Source organism: Thermobia domestica, chromosome 16, assembly GCF_964235325.1.
Source record: "Thermobia domestica chromosome 16, izTheDome1.hap1.1, whole genome shotgun sequence".
Lineage (NCBI taxonomy): Eukaryota > Metazoa > Arthropoda > Insecta > Zygentoma > Lepismatidae > Thermobia > Thermobia domestica.
In genome coordinates, this window is record NC_137469.1 from 4,197,830 (window position 1) to 4,219,180 (window position 21,351).

Genomic DNA, 21,351 nt, shown 5'->3' on the forward strand with positions numbered 1-21,351 from the left:
TGGTAATAATGGTTATGCCTATGATGTAGGAGTTTGCACGAACTCGGGGCTAATCGTTTCAGGCCCGGGCCGGGATCGGGCTGTAAATTTTTAAATATGCAACTATATTTCTCGGGCCTTTTAGGGCCTAACCTTTTAAATATACTGTACAACGACATTTATTGGACCATTCTTTCTAGAGAATTTTTAAAGCACAACTACAAAATTAAACCTCTAATTTCTGTAAATGAAAATACAATTTTGCGTTTATTGTCAATTTTCTGTAATTCGGGCTTATTTCGGGCTCATTTGATTATCACACGAGTTCGAGCCGGGCTCGGGCCTAAATGTTAAAACATATTTCGAACTCTGGTGGGGTCTCACATTATGAATTCACAGGCCGAGCTGGGCCCGGGCTAACAATTCCGGCCCGTACAGATGATGATGGCTACACAATAATTTCCATAAAATTAAAATAAAAATAATAATAATAATAATAATAATAATAATAATAATAATAATAATAATAATAATAATAATAATAATAATAATAATAATAATAATAATGTTTAGAATTCCACAAACTCAATTTTGTTTATTTTGAATTAGGCCTTGTATAGTCATATTGTACAGTAAACAGATGCTACTTTATACTGAGAGTGGGGGGAGATGAAATGCTGGTATAACTTTTCTTCCCCTTCCCATAGCATTAACTTTTCCATCGACACCTGGCAAAAGGCGAAGTGTCACTCCAGCAGGGGGCAGTCGTTTAAATGTTCTAAATTAGAGAATGATTAATGAAGCAAAGAATGAACGAACTGGTATCAAGGGCTAAAATCTTCTAACAAGATAGACATTCGAAGCTTTTGAAGGACAACGCCTTCCACAAAATAATCCAATTGGTCATTTGAGACAACGCGACACGCCCATTCTTTGCATCCGGACTTTAGTTTACTACCAGAAGAGTTCGACATTTGTATACTCTCTATACAACAGTCTCACTTTTACTTAAAATAGAGATCCATTAAAGTTTGTTTGGCAAAACTATATATCTACGTGTATATTATTCCATGGCTGTCCTGTTTCATTCAGAAAGCCATTGTGAACATGCTAAAACGTAAGATTGTATTAACATTTCTTGCAAAAGGGGGAATAAATATTTTACCAGTTATAGAAATCTAGAAAAAAAAAGTATGCACGGTGAAATACTTCAAATGTACTGACAACAGAACCGTAGCTCCAGATTTCATTTGTTGGTGTGTCCAACTTTTGCTACTGTTAAATATTACTGTGAAAATTGCTTTTTAATTTTGTATATAGAGTCTGATCCCCCCTCCTTTTGTCCTTATTTTTCTGAGGTCTTCATTTTCCTTTAGCTACGTCCCTGGCTGACTATGTCAGAAATTATCGCGGTGGCTCAGTGGTAGAGCGTTCACCTCTGGTGCATGGGGTCCCGGGTTCAAACACTGCTCCCGCCAAGTGAACTTTGTGGTGGACAAACACCGTGTGCGTGGGTTTTCTCGGGGTTCTCCCGTTTCCTCCCACCTTCTTCATTCCACCATCTTCATTCATTTCTCATAATCACCGTCTCCTTTAGCCTAACCGGCATACGCGTGGGACGTAAAACTCAAAGATTTCATTTTTTTTTTGTCCACATGCTTTCACGTCGAAAATGGCCTGAAACAAGAAGATGCGTTGTAGCCATTATTATTCAACTTTGTTCTGGTGTAAGCTATAAAGTAAATCAAACATTGCAACCAAGGCCTAGAGCTAAATAGTATCCATTAGATTATGGCGTATGCTGATGATGTAAATAATAGGGGATGATAGGAGAACAATAGAAATAAATGCAGAGATCTTATTAAACGCTTGCAGGGACATGGATTAAGAAGTAAATGCAGAGAAAACTAAATACATGGAAGTTCGCCGGGGTCGTGATTCTGCAAATTATGGATGCGTTAAAATATGAAATAGTACTTTCAGCAAATTGGATACTTTCTGATATCTAGTTTCAATATTGATAGACCAAAACGATATTCAGGAAGAAATTAAATGTCGACTAAAAGCAGAGAATTCGTGCTATTATTCAGTTGAAAATCTTTTGCCATCACGAATTCTGTCGAGGAATTTGAAGCTTAAAATATATAAAATGATAACCATGCCTGTTGTTCTGTATGGTTGCGAAACATGGTCACTTACTCTGAGGGAAGAACATAGACTGAAAGTATTTGAGAACAAGATCCTGAGACGAATATTCGGACCCAAGAGGAACGGGAATGGGGAATGGCGGAAACTTCATAACGAGGAACTACATAATGTACCCGGTTTACCCAACATTGTTAGGGTCGTCAAGTCTAGGAGGCTTAGATGGGCGGGTCATGTAGCTAGGATGGAAGAAAGTAGAAACGCTTTCAGAGTCTTGACTGGAAGAGCAATCGGAAAACGACAATTAGGAAGACCTAGGCGCAGATGGGAGGACAATATTAAGATGGATCTCGCAGAGATAGGAATACAAAGTAGAAACTGGATCCAATTGGCTAAGAAGAGACTGAAGTTAATGGAGAGTTTTAATGAATGTGGCATTGAACCTCTGGGCTCTCGCAATTAGTTATATAGGGTGTATTGCATAGTGTTCCTCACAAGACGAAAGTCGAGATGAGAAATGCATTTTCAAATTCGAAACGAGTCAAGAAACATTGCGAGAATCGAGACGAGACGAGACGAGAAATTTCTCGAATCTAGTGGGTAACACTAGTTCCGTCAAGTTTTAGTTCTCTAACACTGTTTTCCCTTGCAATTCAACACAATGAAATGAAATCTTTAAGTTTTACGTCCCAAGATTATGCCGGCTAGGCTAAAGGAGACAGTGATAATGAGAAATGAATGGAAAGGTGGAATGAATACAGTGAGTGAAAACATGAGAACCCCAAGAAAACCCACGCACACGGTATTTGTTAACTACAAAGTCCACTTGGCGCAAACTAACATCGAAGCAGGAACCCCACACATCAAAGGTGAACGCTCTACCACTGAGCCACCACTATTTAAAACCCCACAATTATTTTACAGGCACACTGTATTGTTTCGAGAAAAATAATGTGCTAGAGTGGATTATTGTTTCCCATACAATTCCATATTGCTAGAAAATACTTTACCCATTCTGGCGTTAATACAATTCAGCTCTATTTTAGCATATAAAACCCAGTAAAGTACCCCATTAACTTGAGCTGCTGCAACCTCCACGTAGAGAATTATGAGGCACTTCTATCATTAATTTTTGGAAATAAGCTAAATGCTCCAAATGCAAAAGATTTGTTTCTGACCTAATTAACCGTTGACAAGAAACAGAAACATTGAAATTTAATTTTACGAAACACTGAAAAAAATAATAACTTTTGCGAACATTTTTGTCCAAATATTAAGCCATGACATTACGGATTAAACTGAGATTTTTTTCACGTAACATTCTATATAGAACTTTCTACAAGAAAATATTATTATGGACAAACTATATTTACAAACTTAAATATTTTATTTGTTTTTACAAAAACTGTATTATTTATTTATTTTTGAAATTTTAGGGTGTTGGTGATGGCACCTAAAGAAATTGACTAATTGACCTTTGAATTTTTACACGTTATATGAAGGATATTTCGCCAAAAAAAAAAAAACGAATTGAGCTTTGAATTTTTGCACGTTATATGAAGGATTTTTTGCGAAAAAAAGACCAATCGAACTTTGAATTTTTCATGTTATATGAAGGATATTTTGCGAAAAAAGACCAAATGACCTTTGAATTTTTCACGTTATATGAAGGATATTTTTCAGAAAAGAAAAAAGACCAATTGACCTTTGAATTTTACACGTTATATGAAGGATATTTTGCGAAAAAAAAGACCAATTGATCTTTGAATTTTTCACTTTATATGAAGGATATTTTGAAAAAAAAAAAAAAAAAAAAAAAAAAAAAAAAAAAAAAACAATTGACGGAATTTTTACACGTTATATGAAGGATATTTTACGCAAAAAGAAAAAAAGACCAATAAGGGTAAAATTTAGATTTTTTGCAAGTATAGCCTCAAGCAATGACATTATTAGGTCTATTATTACATTTATTATGGGTCTTTTTACAATCACCTAGTACGGTTATCTACTGCTGTGAAGTTCAAATTCAAGTGCTGGCTTGCGGAATAAGCTAAGCCCACTTCTCACCATAATTAAAGGAGTAGGCCTAATATTTCGAATCACGTATCAGAACTGGATATCACTAACAGAATTCCCCCCTCTTTTTTTTTTGCTATTGATCCTTTTTAGGATAACCCATATTTTTTTGCACTCGAAAGAGGGGAAGAGAAAATAAATAGTGGAAGTCGTAAGAACAAGATAACAGCTCAGACGTGTAGAAGTTACCACTGTCATGTTCACACTTTATCTAAATAAATGAAGACATTAATGTTTTTTTTTACATCTATTTATATCGACACTCCTTTGCATATCAATTGCATTTCTACTACCAAGACTGCAAATTTCTTTTCTGTCATATAAATACTTAGCATTGAATTGTAGATTGTGCACAAGTTCAAGAGCAAGGTGGCTCAATGGTAGAGTGCTTATCTCTGTTGAGTGAGGTCCCTGGTTCGATTTCCGTTTCCTCTCACTTTATCATTCCACCAATTCTTCCAACATCATTCATTTGCTTTAATTATCGTCTCCTTTAGCTTAAAGGGCATAATCGTGAGACGTTAATTAAACTAAAAAAATTCGTACATGAGCCATATGTATTGGTATACAAGGGCGGATCCAAGGGGAAGGCTATAGGGGCTATAGCCTCCTCTTGGCGCTCAGATATACACTGGAGAAAATAGGCTTCAATCCTGCTTTACACTGGATAAAACGTAAAACTATGGTTTAGCCCCTCCCTTGATCATATTCTGGATCCGCCACTGTTGGTATATGATCCTTATTTGTATTGGTATAGCCTATGTACAAAACTGATAAGTTAAATTCTTATATAGTCATTGCTACGTTGCCAGATTTTCGACCTTGTCGAGTTTTCATGAACTGCAATCAAAAGGAGCACAGTATCTCATCTTTGTTGAGAGAGGTCTCCTGTCCGACCCACGGCTACATTTCTGTTTCTTATTACATTCTCATTGTTTGTAACTTATCTACTGGCGTGAAAGCCCTTTGTGGGCCTCAACCGCTCCAACGCCATCTGTTAGCAATTGGCTGTACTACGTCCAGTCTAGCGAGGAACACGTGGTCTACGCTAACAGGTGTATCAGATGTTTCCTAGACCTAGTGGCCGACGTCTTTTATTCACGTGGCTCCCAATTTGCCTCACGACGCTGGGTGAACGCCGAAAATTGGGGAAGCACTGGCTGGGAATCGAACCCGGGATCACGGGATGTGATTCCAGCACTCTAACCATTTAACTACAGAGTCCCCTATTGTCATTCTTTCATATTCTTTTGTCAATCATCCGTCTCCTTTACTCTAAGCCTTGGTAACTAAAATTAAATATTTCATTTTTCATGAACAGTGGCGGTGTAAGCAATCAAATATAGGGTGACAACGTAAATTAAAGAAAATAAGAATATCCGTTGACAAGAAATAGATTGTGATTGGTCAAGAATGACGTCATGAGGAAGATAACCTAGTCGTAAAATGGTACTCAAACCGTTGTATCCAAGGGATTGTACTTCTCGCACGGTGCGAACCTATGAACAGTTCCGTCGAAAGGAAACGCTCCAACTTGTATCTGTAGGATTTCTCGAGGTTCTTCAGTTTCCTTCCTCATACTTATTTCACCAATTTTTTTTTTACAATTATTCTTGTTCATCGTCCCTTTTCGCTCTAAGACATAATCGAGGGTTGTAAAACTGCATATTTCACTCTATTTCTATTCAAACGCTCCAGTCTGGAGGCAACAGCGAACAAGAGACGTTGCTAGAGGATGTTTTGGAACCAAAGGTGTTTTCCGAGATTTATTTGGTATAGGCAAATTTCATATCGAATTTTATGTCATAAATTGGCCGCGTGTTTAAGTTGCCTAACCACTGCGAAATTAAAATACAGCTAATTTTACAGTAATTATGTGACATCTTCAAACAGATAAACCATAATCGAAATGTGGAACAACAGCACGCTAGACAACATTATTTTAAATGAGATACCGTTATCACAAGTCACCTAGTAGCTTTCAGTATGCAGCCACTTTGAAACACGAAAATAAATCTCGATTTTCTAAATGGCTGGAAATCGAAAGCTGATAAGTGAGTCGTGATAACAGTATCTCATGTAAAATAATATTGTTTAGCGAGCTCTTGTTCCACTTGTCGATTATCTTTTATCTATTTGAAGATATCATATAATTACTGTAAAATTTGCGGCATTTTAATTTCGCCATGATGGGGCATCTTAAATTGTCCATCCTGGAACTAAGGATAGCCAACTTTGATTTGTATAGACCGCTTTTTTTTTTTTTTTTTGGTGTGTGTGTGTGTGTGTGTGTGTGTAAAATCGAAGGTGCTAACTTAGACTTAACACAAATTTCAATGTACAATTGAAAACAAAAAAAGTAAATACAGGTCTGAAATAACTTGAGCAATGTGGCTAGCATAGTAACTCGAGTTGAAGCGGAAGTGTTTGAAGGCGCATTCTCCACCAAACACAATAGATGCCAAAATAACAAACACCTTCACACCGACAGAATGATAATATTAATCAAATAAACGTGATCAAATGCATGCAACGAACAAACAAAACACAAATTGATCGAAATGTAACTCTTTAACCCTTTCCGTCAATATGAACCCAGACTTAATTTGCAGGCATTTTTTCTCTCTGCCCTTCACGGTCAATACTGTGTAGGCGATGATAAGTAAATGAATTAACCTATCGTTGGCGGAACGTTTTGAAAGAAATATGATGTTCTTTTTTTGTTGTCGGTAGAGATGGTTTTTGTATCCATACCGCTCATCAAAATCATTTGTATTCAATCAGAGATTCTATTCATGTCAACTTTGAAGAAGCGTGTGGCTGCAATTTTAAATCATGGCTGGCTTTTTCGTGTGGAGACAACAACGAGAATTCATGAATTTTGTCGGCCAACCTTTTTATTTCTTTAGCTCTTCGAATTCTCTTTTTGGTACATAAACATGATTGTTTCGTACAGCTGAAAGCGGTGATAGCTCGTTCAAGATGAGGGCGAGGTAAGGACGATAACTTTCTCTATATACAGATCATTAATGCAAAAGAATGCTGAAGAGTTTAAATATACATAAACGACAAAATATTCAATGTTTCTGTGACTGTTATATATGTATAGGGTGTCTACATGAAACCTCCCTGATTTCCAATATTAATTATATGGAAACTATTAGTGCCAGAGAATAACGGTTTGCGGCATCTTGAAGAGCAATTTGTCTATATATGTACTTCTATATGGCCTAGGTAGAGCTAAAAAATCAAATGTTCTAGTATCGAATTCTAATAGGGCTCAAAAGTTGCGTATTCGCTTGCTAATTAATGAAAAAATAACGAAAAAAATCACACTTTCAATTTTCAATTCGCGCAAGCGGCCTAAATTTTAAGAAATAATAATAACAAGAAACACCAAAATTTACCTTTATGGAAGAAATAGAGAGATCATTTTTTTTTCTCATTTCTATGGTGTCTAAGTACTTTATTTTAGTTGTGTAAGGTCATGATTGTTATTAATTCGTTAATGTGAGTGATTTTATACATTTTATTTTCATAGCGATTTTGCAGCTCTTTGCCCATTTCTCAACGGTTTTTTTTTAATCTTGAAATGGCTCAGAACTCACCACGAGGAGGTGGCTGCAATTTGAGTTCCACCCACATCCAATCATTCTATCAATTAGGATGTGCTAAATTATGTTGACTTAGTCAAGGATATTGTCTTAAATTCAGATTTTTATTTTAATCAAATTTTGGCAATGAGAGTCTTGAGAGAAAAATTGCTCTACTGTAGCCGTCTCTGTTTTTTTGTCCTCACACTTTTCCTGCAGATTCTGTAACAAGTTCGATACAACATTCAACTTCCTGAGTATGGTATGGAAATTTGAGAAGTCAAACTCAGGAACAGATTTCTCATGCATAATTGGTGAGATACGAGTTTCTGTTGTCAAGCTTTCGAGCACTGGTGGGGGCAACACCGTACATTTAGTTCAATCTATCACCTCACCGGCTACCATGGCAATTTTAGAGAGTAGAGACTTGTTTCGTCTTCGTTCATTTCCCAATAGCTTTCCAACGATACGTTACTTGATCTCGTCACCATTTGTAAATTTTGAGTTGGACCCCGTTTGGGACCCTGCGGGTGGCCCTGGGACCATCGGCGCAAATCTGTCTTCAACATTGGGGGGGACGGGTAAGACCGTTCCCATATATATATATATAAAGATACAGTGGTCGAAGTGAAACCGTATGCGGTGGTATGTCATACCGCCTCTGCTTTTTTTACACTTCGAACACTATATATATATATATATATATATATATATATATATATATATATATATATATATATATATATATATATAAGCGATGTTCAAAATATTTATAAAGTTGAAAAACAATGCTGTGAAGAATCAGGGGACAGAATTGTCTTCAGTGGCGTATTTAGGAGGCTATCGGGCTCAAGCTCCTCCCGAAATAAATTTGTTAGTTTTTCGCATTCCACGTACAACAATAATCCTTCTAACCATTTCTAAGAATGTCATTGACTTTCCATTTTTTTTATGCTATTTGTTCAGAAATAATACTGTATTTGCCAAATTTCATTCCATGTAAGAACTGCGTCCTTTTGTTTTTTTCTTTCGTCCTTTCTACTTTTCTGTTTCTTTTTCTTGACGTTACTTCTTTCATTTCGTCTATCATATTTTATCGACCATTGTCAGTTGTGATTCAAGTCGGCCGTCATCAGTAACAACAAAACTAAGAGGAGTTGATAAGCGAAACTAGTGTTTCACACCAACTTGCGCGGATATCAACATGACAGGACTTGAGTTATTATAACAAAGGAAAAAATTATATCGTTTAGTTATTTTTAAAAGAAGGAAATGTTTGAATTTAAAAAAAATCAAAACGGAGGAATAATTAGCCCGGGAGATTAGGAAGGCCAAGAGGATGCTTCCTTTTTCTTGTATGAATAGAATAAAGGGTTAGATTCACTCCTAAATTTTTATATCATGTCATATAGGATTTATCGGTCTGCAATTCTTGCCATTATAACTTCAATTTATGCATAAATTAAAATATATTTAATCCTCAAACTCAGATGGGCAATTGCCCACTTTCTTCCTTGTATTGGGCATAGCCCCTCGAAACAAAATCCTAAATACGCCATTAGTTGTCTTCAACATTGGGAGGTGGGCACATTTGAGGCTTATTCTAGAGAAGGGAGATGAAACTCATATTACGGTAGATAAATCTGATCAACTGTTGTAGAGTATATTATATATTAGGCGATGTAGATGAAGTAGTAATACATATCAATATTACAAATCACTGCCATGAACACATTCTGAAATCTGAATACATGCATATTTACAGTTGGTATGTTTCTAATTAGGGATCCACAAAGATCCACGTTAAAATTGTATTATAATAATATAAATAATCACTTCCCCAAAAGTATGAAGAAAGAATATCAATTATGTATGACGCAACAATACTCTTTGAGCAAAATGATTATAATCTCAATCAAGGACGCCGATTTCTCTGTAACTTTGGGGGGGGGGGCATTCATAAAAATACATAAAAGAATACATATAACAATAAAAATACACATAAAAATACATAGTCATATAAATACAGGGGGTCCACGTAAGCTTTTGGGGGGCCTCCGACCTCCCAGGATCGGCCCCCTTGATCTCAATAAAATTAAAGGAATCACTATAGAAATCTAACGCATGTTCATATACTCTTTAGTTAATAGATGTAACATTAAGATTACGGAGAAAAATATACCAGCAATTGAATTCTTTTCTTTGCTTACGAAGCATCCTTTCTCAAAAGAAAAATTGGGACGCGCGGAAATACGTAGCAACAAACTATGGTTCGAACGAGCAGAAAAGAGAAAACAAGCAAAATTACGTTGGCTACAAAATCCGAATGAAATAACTACACAAAATTTCGTAGACATCAGGCGGGAAACTTCCAAAACTTTTAGAACAAAGAAACGCGATTTTTTGAAAGCTAAAATTTAGGAACTTGAAGATAATAGTAAAAATAAAAACATTCGGGACATGTATAAGGGGATCAGCGAATCTAAGAAAACAATCAACCTCGTGCTTATATTAAAGAAAGCTGATGGAACAGTTCTCACTGATACAGATAGTATTTTAAAAAGATGGAACGATTTGCTTAACACGCAGCAAAAACTAATGTGCGTGGAGAAAGTGAGATACACACCGCAGAAAAGTATATTCGAGAACCCAACCGAATAGAAGTAGAAATCACTATAAAGAAATTAAAGAAACACAAATATCTGGGTGTAAACGAAATTCCAGCTGAGTTAATTTTAGCTGGACGCGAAAAATTGTGGAACAAGATACACAAACTCATTCTCCTTATCTACAACAAGGAAGAATTGCCGCAAGAGTGGAAAGAATAAAAAATTGTTCGAATCCACAAGAAAGTCGACAAAACTGACTATAATAATTATCGAGGCATCTCTCTTCTGTCAACATCCTATAAAATCCTTTCAACATTCTATTAGAAAGATTGACCCCATACGCAGATGAAATCATTTGAGATTATCAGTGTGGATTTAGACGAAATCGATCAACTATCGACCAAATATTTACCATTCGTCAAATACTCGAAAAGAAGTGGGAATACAGTAGCCCGGTACATCTACTTTTATTGATTTTAGAAAGGCTTACGACTCGGTTAGAAGAGAAACATTGTACACCGTTCTTACAGAATTTAGAATACCGAATAAGCTAATTAGATCAATTAAGGCATGTTTAAAGGAATCCCAAAGTGTAAAGTCCGGGTAAGAAAATTTTTGGCCACGAGCTTTCACGTCGAAAACGGCCTGAAACAAGGAGATGCGTTGTCGCCATTATTATTTAATTTTGTGCTGGAATACGCTATAAGGAAAATCAAAGATAGCAACCAGGGCCTAGAATTGAACGGTATTCACCAGGTTATGGCATATGCTGATGATGTAAATTTAATAGGGGATGACAGGAGAACAATAGAAAGAAATGCACAGATCTTATTAAACGCTTGCAGGGGCATGGGTTTAGAAGTAAATGCAGAGAAAACTAAATACATGGATGTATTAGTCGGGACCGTAATACGGTAAATTATGGATGCGCTAAAATATTAAATAATTCTTTTGATACAATGGATACTTTCAAATATATAGGATCAATATTAACAGACGAAAATCATATTCACGAAGAAATTAAATGTCGACTAAAGGCAGGGAATTCGTGTTACTATTCGGTTCAAATCTCATGTCGTCGCAAATTCTGTGGAGGAATTTGAAGCCTAAAATATATAAAACGATAATCAACCTGTTGTGCTGTATGGTTGCGAAACATGATCGCTTACTCTAAAGGAAGAACATAGACTGAAAGTATTTGAGAACAAGATCCTGAGACGAGTATTCGGACCCAAGAGGAACGGGAATGGGAAATGGCGGAAGCTTCATAATGAGGAGCTACATAATTTATACGGTTTAGCAAATATTGTTAGGGTCATCAAGTCTAGGAGGCTTAGGTGGGCAGGACATATAGCCAGGATGGAAGAAAGTAGAAACGCTTTCAAAGTCTTGACTGGAAGACCAATCGGTAGCGGTAGCGGTAAGACCAAGTGGTAGCGGTAGAACGACCATTAGGAAGACCTAGGCGCAGATGGGAAGACAATATTAAGATGGATCTCGCAAAAATAGGAATGCAAAGTAGAAACTGGATCCAGTTGGCTAAGGATAGAAGTCAGTGAAGAGCTTTTGTGAACGCGGCATTGAACCTCCGGGTTCCATAGGCTATAGAGTTAGTTAGCTTACGAAGCATGAGTAGATGCCTAGGTTGATACTACAAATAGATTAAATTCCCATTTACTGAAAAGATGGGTTCTACTGACATGGGATAGTTTGTATATTCATCGTGTGCTAGGGCCTAGGGAAGAAAAGGAGATAAGATTTCATATCAGGTAACGTCACGCAGTCCCACGCCTTCATTTTTTTTTTCCATTAAAAATGTAAAAGCCAAGAGAAACAAATTTCATCTCACTTTCCTTTGTGGCAGTCGGACCAAATCATCACATTTTTCTTCAAAAAGCACTTTTCAAATCGGATTATTGAGAGAGCCTCCAGTTACAATGTTGGGGGGGGGGACATGTATCCCCATTTCCCCAGAATTTGTGCCCGTACCTACAGCTGAGACAACTTTTCAATATGAGGAGAGGGGTATATCCTCCTCTGGCATTTATTGCAATTTGTGTCCAAGTAGTGGAAGTGGAATTAATACATATTGATGAGACTACTAAACGCACTACAGCACGAAGTTCAGTTTGAAATACTACAGAATATGATTCTTTTTAAAAGAAATGGAAAAGGCAAGATAAATCAATTTCATCTCACATTCCTTTGTGGCAGTCGGACACAAATCATCAAGCTTATCCCAAAAAGCACTTTTAAAGTCAGATTATTGGGGGGACTGTCCCCCTAGGTCCAACATTGGGGGGACATGTCCCCCTCGTCCCCCCGGGATTTGCGCCAGTGCCTGGGACGACAATTTTTGCTTTGATACATTGTACTTTTAAAATGATCAAACACGTGTTTTCCTGTTTTGGCATCTGTCGTACCGTTTGCGATTTCTAGGGGTGGCAACGGATTTTCTAGACACCCTGTATATTAATATAACTCGCACAGTATATGCATTCGGAAAATTTTTATTACAGCTTCGTAATAGGTGTCATTAGTGCTTTCAATTGGTGTATAAACCATCTTCCACTTCGATATATCATCTCCCTCTCTTCCCTTTTTAGATGATTAAGGTAAGTTAATGAGGATGAAAGAATCCGTGGAATGAGAGTGTGAGAGAAAACGAGAGTACCCGAAGAAAACGCACGAACACGATTTTGTCCAACACAAATTTACTTGGACGGGTATCGAACCAGGCACCAGAAGTAAGCATTCTACCACTGAACTACAGTGCCCCCCGCCCACGCACACCAACAATAATAATAAAAAAGCATATGGTATTTTAATAAAATAAGGAGATTATGTTTTTGTTGTTTTTATTAATGACCCTTTACGATTTTCTACACACCCAAAAATGGTTTAATTTAATCGAAATAGTATTAATAACTTTGTTGGTTTTCATCACCGAAACCACTGTTTTATGATAAGAACTAATTCTTTATCCATTTTTGTAGTAATGTTTTCTAAGGTACATTTTATGTATTTCTTATCCAAAAATGATAAACAAAACACGGGTCTCCTTGTATTGTCGGCAAATATCAACCTCATTTAATGCTCTTCGTTCTCTGAGCCCATGGGAATTTGAAACCACTGTTCTCCCCCTCTTTCCCAAGTGTTAACTTCCCGCAGGAAAAATCAAAACGCCCGAGAAATCACATCGAGCAGTCTTCCGTGATAGCTTTGTGGTCACAGACTTAACAAGGCGACCTTTAATGGGACCATTTATTAGGTATCCGACCACAGCCAGATTGCTTTAGCACGACCCCCGAAAAAAAAAAAAGAATTTGACGAATCAGCGGCAAATGAACGCACAACACGGAATGATTGAAAAGAAAACAAAACGAAAAAAAGAGGTTAAAAGGAGATCATGTCCCTTCGCCTCTTCAGAAATTTTGTCTCCCTCACCCTCACATCAATTCCTTTTTCTCCCCCTTCGTATACACCCTACTGCGATCCAAGTAAAGCATCCATTTGGAATTCTTTCCCACTCTAATACGATTGTTAATCACCAGATAACTCTTTAAAAGCATGGGAATAAAGGCACGACAGGAAGAAAAATGTAGCAATCATTAAACAAAGGGGATAGTTAGTAACAAGAAAAGAAACTGAACGGCCAAAAAAAAAAAAAAAAAAAGCATAGCACTGTCCTTTCAATAACTGTAACTAATACATCCGTGGTCTTACATCTGAGTATATACTGTATATGAGCACAATTGTGTTCCTTAAATTTTGATTTTCTCAGAGGTTTCTCAGTTTTGATTTGTGTTCCCCACGAGACGAGACGAATCGAGAAATAAAGTTTCTCATCTCGTCACGTCTCGTAAATTTTGTGAAAAGTTTTGTTTCGATTCTTTAAAAGCTTTTCTCGTCTTGTAAATTTGTGAAAAGTTTTATTTCGATTCTTTTTAAAAGCTTTTCTCGTCTCGTAAATTTTGTGAAAAGTTTTGTCTCGATTCTTTAAAAGCTTTTCTCTTCTCGTAAATTTTATGAAAAGTTTTGTTTCGATTCTTTAAAAGATTTTCACGCCTCGTAAATTTTGTGAAAAGTTTTGTTTCGATTCTTTAAAAGCTTTTCTCGTCATGTAAATTTTATGAAAAGTGTTGTTTCGATTCTATAAAAGCTTTTTGCGTCTCGTAAATTTTGTGAAAAGTTTCGTTTCGATTCTATAAAAGCTTTTCACGTCCCGTAAATTTTGTGAAAAGTTTGGCTTCGAATCTTTAAAAGCTTTTCTCGTCTCATAAATTTTATGAAAAGTTTTGTTTGGATTCTCTAAAAGCTTTTCTCAACTCGTAAAATTTTGTGAAAAGTTTAGTTTCCATTCTATAAAAGCTTTTCACGTCTCTTGCTGTTTTGTACATTTATGTCCAAAATTTATGCCTTGATCTTTTCCTCAATTTAATTTAGAAGTCATCAGAATCCTTTCGTATCACGAGAGGTCCACAAAAGGTATGATTGTGAAATGAAATCTAAGTTTTACGTCCCACGCTTATGCCGGCCAGGCTAAAGGAGACTGTGATTATGAGAAAATGAAAGAAAAGGTAGAAGCAAAACAGTGTTAGGAAACGGGAGAACCCTAAGAAAACCCACGCATATGGTGTTTGTCTATCACAAAGCTCACTTCACGCGAGCTGGGATCGAACCTAAGAGCCCATGCTCTAAAGATGAACGCTCTACCACTGAGCCATAAGGTATGATTGATTATTATTGGTGTATATTGTGTAATGACTTTGCGTCTCTTTAAACGTTGAAAAATACTCTTCATTGTGTTCGTACGATTACATTATCAATTTATAGTTTCTAAACTCTGAACCATATAACACTAAAACAGTGTTTGAGTTCTAAGATTTGGGTGAACTAATGTGGCCCACGAAACTCATTTGTGTCAAGGAGGTGCATATCAGAGAGCACGGCTTGAACTTGGCTCTGGGAACTACACTAGACCTACTATTGGTAGAAGTTCTAGGGAACTGTCAAAGCGTGAAATCGAGTAAATTGAGCTGGAGTGGTTGGGCGAGATCAAGCATTTTTAAGAATACTGAGGCTTTGATGATTGTACGTCTTTTGACAGACACTTTAGATAATTGACATTCATCGACAACCGTAAAGTTATTGGAAACTTCAAGAAGCCAGGACAGCCAAGCAAAATTGCTAAGGCTTTTTTCCACTGCAACTAAAATGTATTCTAAATATTTACCCAAACCCTATCTCTCTTGTCTTACTGAAGTTTGTGTAATATATTTCTATTTCATCTCTCCTGCATCAACTGCTAATCGTAGACTAAAAACTCTGAGTATACCATGTTTCGAGTTCCAGTACACCTCTTCTGACTCAGTTCCAAAACTTCGATCTGATTATCTTTGGCAGGAGCTGGGAAAACTGTAAATTTGGATCAAAAGATCCAATATATTTCAAAAATTTTCTTGTAGACCTTATGTCTGGAGAACTACATATAGTGTAGCCAAACCCGTATGATGCGCTTATTCTGTAGAAAATACGAAAGCTCGATTTAGGGGCCGTTCAAAAATTTTGTGGAGTGTGGACCCTGATCTAAAAACTAATTATTGGCCAAGATCGCAATCTTTCGATCAATTTTTTTGATCATTCCTAAAATTATTATTTTCTATAGTTCAATTCGTTGAATTTGAGTAAATATGGGTTAATATGTTCGAGACTATCACTAATCAGTTTAATGACCCAAGAACTGTGGATTCTACAGCAATCTCGGTTATTTTTTACATTTTTTTATCCTTTGTCACTCACATGCGGATGGGGCTGAACTTCACTATTCATATCAGCGACACTACAAACTGCATTCAACATAATTAATATCGGTAGTTTCCGATTATTTTTACGTCACACCTACCTTCTTCCATCCTTAGGAGTTTCTTACCCTAACAGAAGAAATGAAAAGAAATATTTGAGATTAATACCCCACGATTATGCCTGTTAGGCTAACGGACACGATGTATGGTTATGGAAGCATTGATGGAATGATGATGTACGAGGAAGCGTGAGTACCCCGAGAAAACTCACGGACACAATGTTGTCCACCACAAACTTACTTGGTCGGTGATCGAACAAGGGACGTCATTCATCAGAGGTAAGCGCTCTGCCACTGAGCGACCTTACCCTATCAGAGTTTTTCTTTCAAATTGTAAGTCATACATATGTGTCCTAGTTTGGTTAAAATTGTTCCAGACGTTCCAGAATTATGCTGGAACATACATTAATTTTTATACGTATAATATATACGTTTTATAGTTCTTTGTCTTACAGGAAATAGTCTGAACTCAGAAGGAATTCGGTGGACGAACACAGGAGACAAAAGACGAAAAAGAAAGAAGAATCTGTCTGAAGCAACCATAATTGAGAAGGCTGAAGATTATTCGAACTGTCAACTCGCAAATTGGGTAAGACAAGGTGGACGCAACCAAGATCCATCCTTCTTCAGCTGTCGTGGTACAAGGGCGACTGCGCTGACAACGAGTGATGCATAGACAATCCCTAAAACAGGGGACGGGAGAGAAAAGAGGGAATAGTCACACAGAGACTAACTGGCAATACTAGATCAGTGACAGGGAAAAGGCAAACTATAGGTAAAAAGAGAAATACAAAGGAAATACCTATCACATATTTCAACACGACGCCTCTCTCACATAAAGATATGTTATTTTATCGATTGAAAAAAAAAATGAGTGATTATTATTTAGAGAATATCTAATACAGAGATACTTGAGCTTGTAAATTAATAATTGCACGGTAAACAACATAGTACTGTAATTAATAATCATCACATGTAAAGAATAAGGATTACGGAAAATGTTTAAAACTTCTGCTCGAAAACCTTCCCAACTCCCTCCTCTTCAAATATGTATTTTGGTCAAAGTGAAATGATATAAACACATTTTGACGAAAGTGCTAAGTCCCATCTTTAAACGTAATAAAAGTTATATCATTATTATTAAACTTCCAAATTATGCTATGCATAAGTTTCGAAAATCTTGTCGAAGGCTTTGTCCGTCTATCCGTCCGAGGGCAGGTATCAGAGCAAAAATGGTAAGACATATCGAAATGCAGTTTTTCCTAATCGATTCGGAGTACGAAGGATAGGTTTCATCTCCTACATTAACTCTCTATTCAAACCAGAAGTAGTTCAATTTAGTCATTTCCGGTTTCAACCATAGAATGAAAACAATAACATATAGCGCGACTACGTAAGTTGCAAGTAGTACGTGCCTTACTGTTAAGAGAAAGTAAACAATGATAGACTATGGAACAGTCTATTTATTTAAAACATAAAGTGCATAGACAATCTATTTACTTCACATGGATAAACAATCTATTTATTTCACATATAAAATACATAAATAAACAATCTATTTATTTCACATATATAGAATACGTAAATAAACAATCTATTTATTTCACATATACAATTTTTGGATAAGCAATTTATTTATTGCACATATAAAATACATGGATAAAAATCTATTTATTTCACATATAAAATAAATGAATACAAAATCTATTTATTTCACATATATAAAATACGTAAATAAAGAATCTATTTATTTCACATATAAAATACATGGATAAACAAACTATTTATTGCACATATAGTATAACGGCAACACTGATGGTGTGGTGATAGAGGTTGAGTGAATGTGCTCCATCTGTGTATTGTATCTGGAAATATGAACTGGAGATATTTCAATGGATGTGCAATAAGTAACTGTGGTACATATTTTTCTTATTAGAATTGATGTTCGTGAAATATAAACTAATTAAACAGCATTTTGTGAGTGCAAATTGTGAACTAGTACTAATGTAAAGAAATATCGAGGTTAAGATCGATCGAGGTTAAGATCAATCAGCAATAGTACCAGACACATTAGTATATCTAAAGTTGCCAGTTCATACTTGAAATTAATCGGGGTACAAACATTAAATGCCCTAACAGAATTGAAATCGATAAGAAACAGAATCAAAGACGCGAGAATTTTCATAGTTGCCAATTCAGATAGAAGAAGTTTCTAAGTAATAGCAGCAAATAATCATGAGTTTTTGTTTAAAGTGCAACAAATCGGTTTCTCATCAGAATTTGTTAAAAATACAGTGCCTAAATTACGCTCACTTGAAATATGTTAATTTAAAAGAAGACGATGTGACGTATATGAAGTCGGAGAATCAAAAATGGCGATGTAACAATTGCTCGAAATTAAGGCGTAAGAGTTTGCTAAGAGAAACTGTATCCGAAGATTTAATTACTGTCGAAACAATGCACAAAGTACTAAATGAGTTAAAAGAAGAAATAACAGATTTAGGGAAACAGAATAGAGAAACTGAACGTGACCTAGAAAAATCGCTAAATATTCTACACACTGACTTAATCAAAAAACAATCTGAAAAGTTGAAGTTAGATTAAAACACTGACTTAATCAAAAAACAATCTGAAAAGTTGAATTCATGTGTTCAAAAAATTTCAAATTCTGGGTAAATATGCGATATAAAAAAACAATTAGCTGAATACCGTTTGCAATTAGATGAGGTTAATCAATACAATAGACGTAATTCTATTGAAATTTACGGTGAACCTGAAAATCAGAATGAAAATGCTTTTGAAATAGTTAGGAACGTCATTTTCTCATACAATGAAAAAGGTGTCAAATCAAAATGACAGAGGTATTATTGCTAAGTACATTATGTTAGGAGAACGGGTAAGGAAAAGGTTGTACAAAGGCGTAAGGCGAAACGAAATTTAAATACAACTCACTTGGGTTTGAACGTTATGCAAACAATCTATATCAATCATAGTATAACTAACTATAGAAGAAAAATTTTGAGACAAGCAAGGAAAGTAAAAAAAAAGAAGAAGAAGAAGGTTATCCGTTTGTTTGGGTTGATGATGCTGGAGTGGTAAAATTAAAGAAAAGAAATACTGATAAAGATATTGTATTATTGAAGACAATGGATGATGTTTTAAAATTGTAAAATGTCCAATTCTCAGACTCGAGATTCGTAATACATGCTAATCACAATAAGTGATAGTAATATATTAATATATTACCAAAATGTAAGTGGACTAAATACAAAATGAAACGAATTTTATGTTAATAGTGCAAATGCTATGTATGATATAATAATAGTGACAGAAAGTTGACTGCATAGTTATATTTATAGTTGTGAACTTATTAGTGATAATTATGTTGATTATAGAGATGAGAGGATGGATAGGGGTCGGGGAGGTGTATTAGCGGCTATTAATACTATTTATATTTCTAATAAAATAGAGTTTAAATGCAATACAGAAAGTCTATGTGTCAAGGTAAATATAAATGGTGATATATATATATATATATATATATATATATATATATATATATATATATATATATATGTATGTATGTATATATACACTACAGCGTGTCCATAAAGTTGCACAACCCAAAGTTTGATTGCGTATATCTTTTGATTTAAGAATGATAAAGATCTGAGACTTAAAACAAATGTAAGCATGTTCTACGTAGATATTTTTGAGATCATGACCAATGCTGGAACTTGTATCACAAATTTTTGCATAGAATTCATGTTATCAATTATGTGCAAATTCTAATTGCTTATCATTAATTAACCTAAAACACACCAGTTGGAGTAACTTTACATCAACAGTGTTGCCAGGGACGTGTTTCAGTAAAACTATACTCATTTTATGGACTTGCATTAAATAGTTTTTATATGGCAACACTGCATCAACCTTCTCACATTTTCGCACCAATGGATAAATGTTTATGCATACTGTACCTAGGTACATATACACAGGAATATACCTGTTGGAAATAAGTTTTCTGCAACTGAATATTGATTTACTTTTTGGGCGCATTTTTTATTTTACACTTACGGTAATTTTGTTCGTTACACACAAAAACGGTACAAATTGCAGCATTGGTCATGATCTCGAAAATATCTACATAGAACATGCTTACATTTGTTTTAAGTCTCAGGTCTTTATCATTCTTAGATCAAAAGATATACGCAATCAAACTTTGGGTTGCGCAACTTTACGGGTACACTGTATAATATTACTTGCTACATACCCCCATCTTCAAAGTATGTTAACTATGTATCGTTCTTTAATGGTTGTGATTCTATGGTAGATATATTAACAAAAAATGTAATTATAGTAGGCGATTTTAATCTGCTGCATATTAGTGGTCCTACCTATGATCTTAATCAGGATGGGGATGGAGTATGTTACAATATACTTGCAAATTTCATTAATATGAATGGTTTAAGATCAATAAATGATGTAAGTAATGAAAATGGAAAAACAGATTTGGTGTTAACTAATCTGGAAGAAGAAGCGATAAAATTATCTAGAATTTACAATCTATTTGTCAACGAGGATGTACACTCATGTCCAAAATTATTGTCTCATATCTATAACTTCTTGTAAGAATGTAATTTGATAATGATTTTGCAGGGTACTTTTAATACTGATACAATGTGTATAATCGGGAAATATTTATTTGTGGTAAAGTTCATAGGAAAAGAATTACAAATACGAAAATTATAATGAGTAAAATACAATGTTGCTAAATGGACAAGGAAACTTTATTTTCGTTTTATTGTTGTTATTCACTGCTCTTTTGACATGAAATTTTCCACACACACGTCTTTGTCGAACCGGGCGAATTCGTTATCAAATTATATTCCTAGAACATATTTATAGACATGCGACAATAATTTTGGACATGAGTGTACATCACCCAGCTTTAATGCTGGATGTGAGTTTAAAAATTAAGAAACAAGAAACTAAAAATGAATATGTATCAAAATATAATCTTTCAAAAAGCTAATTTTCTACAGATTTATACAATATTTAGGGAAGGAAAGTTTGAAATGCTTGA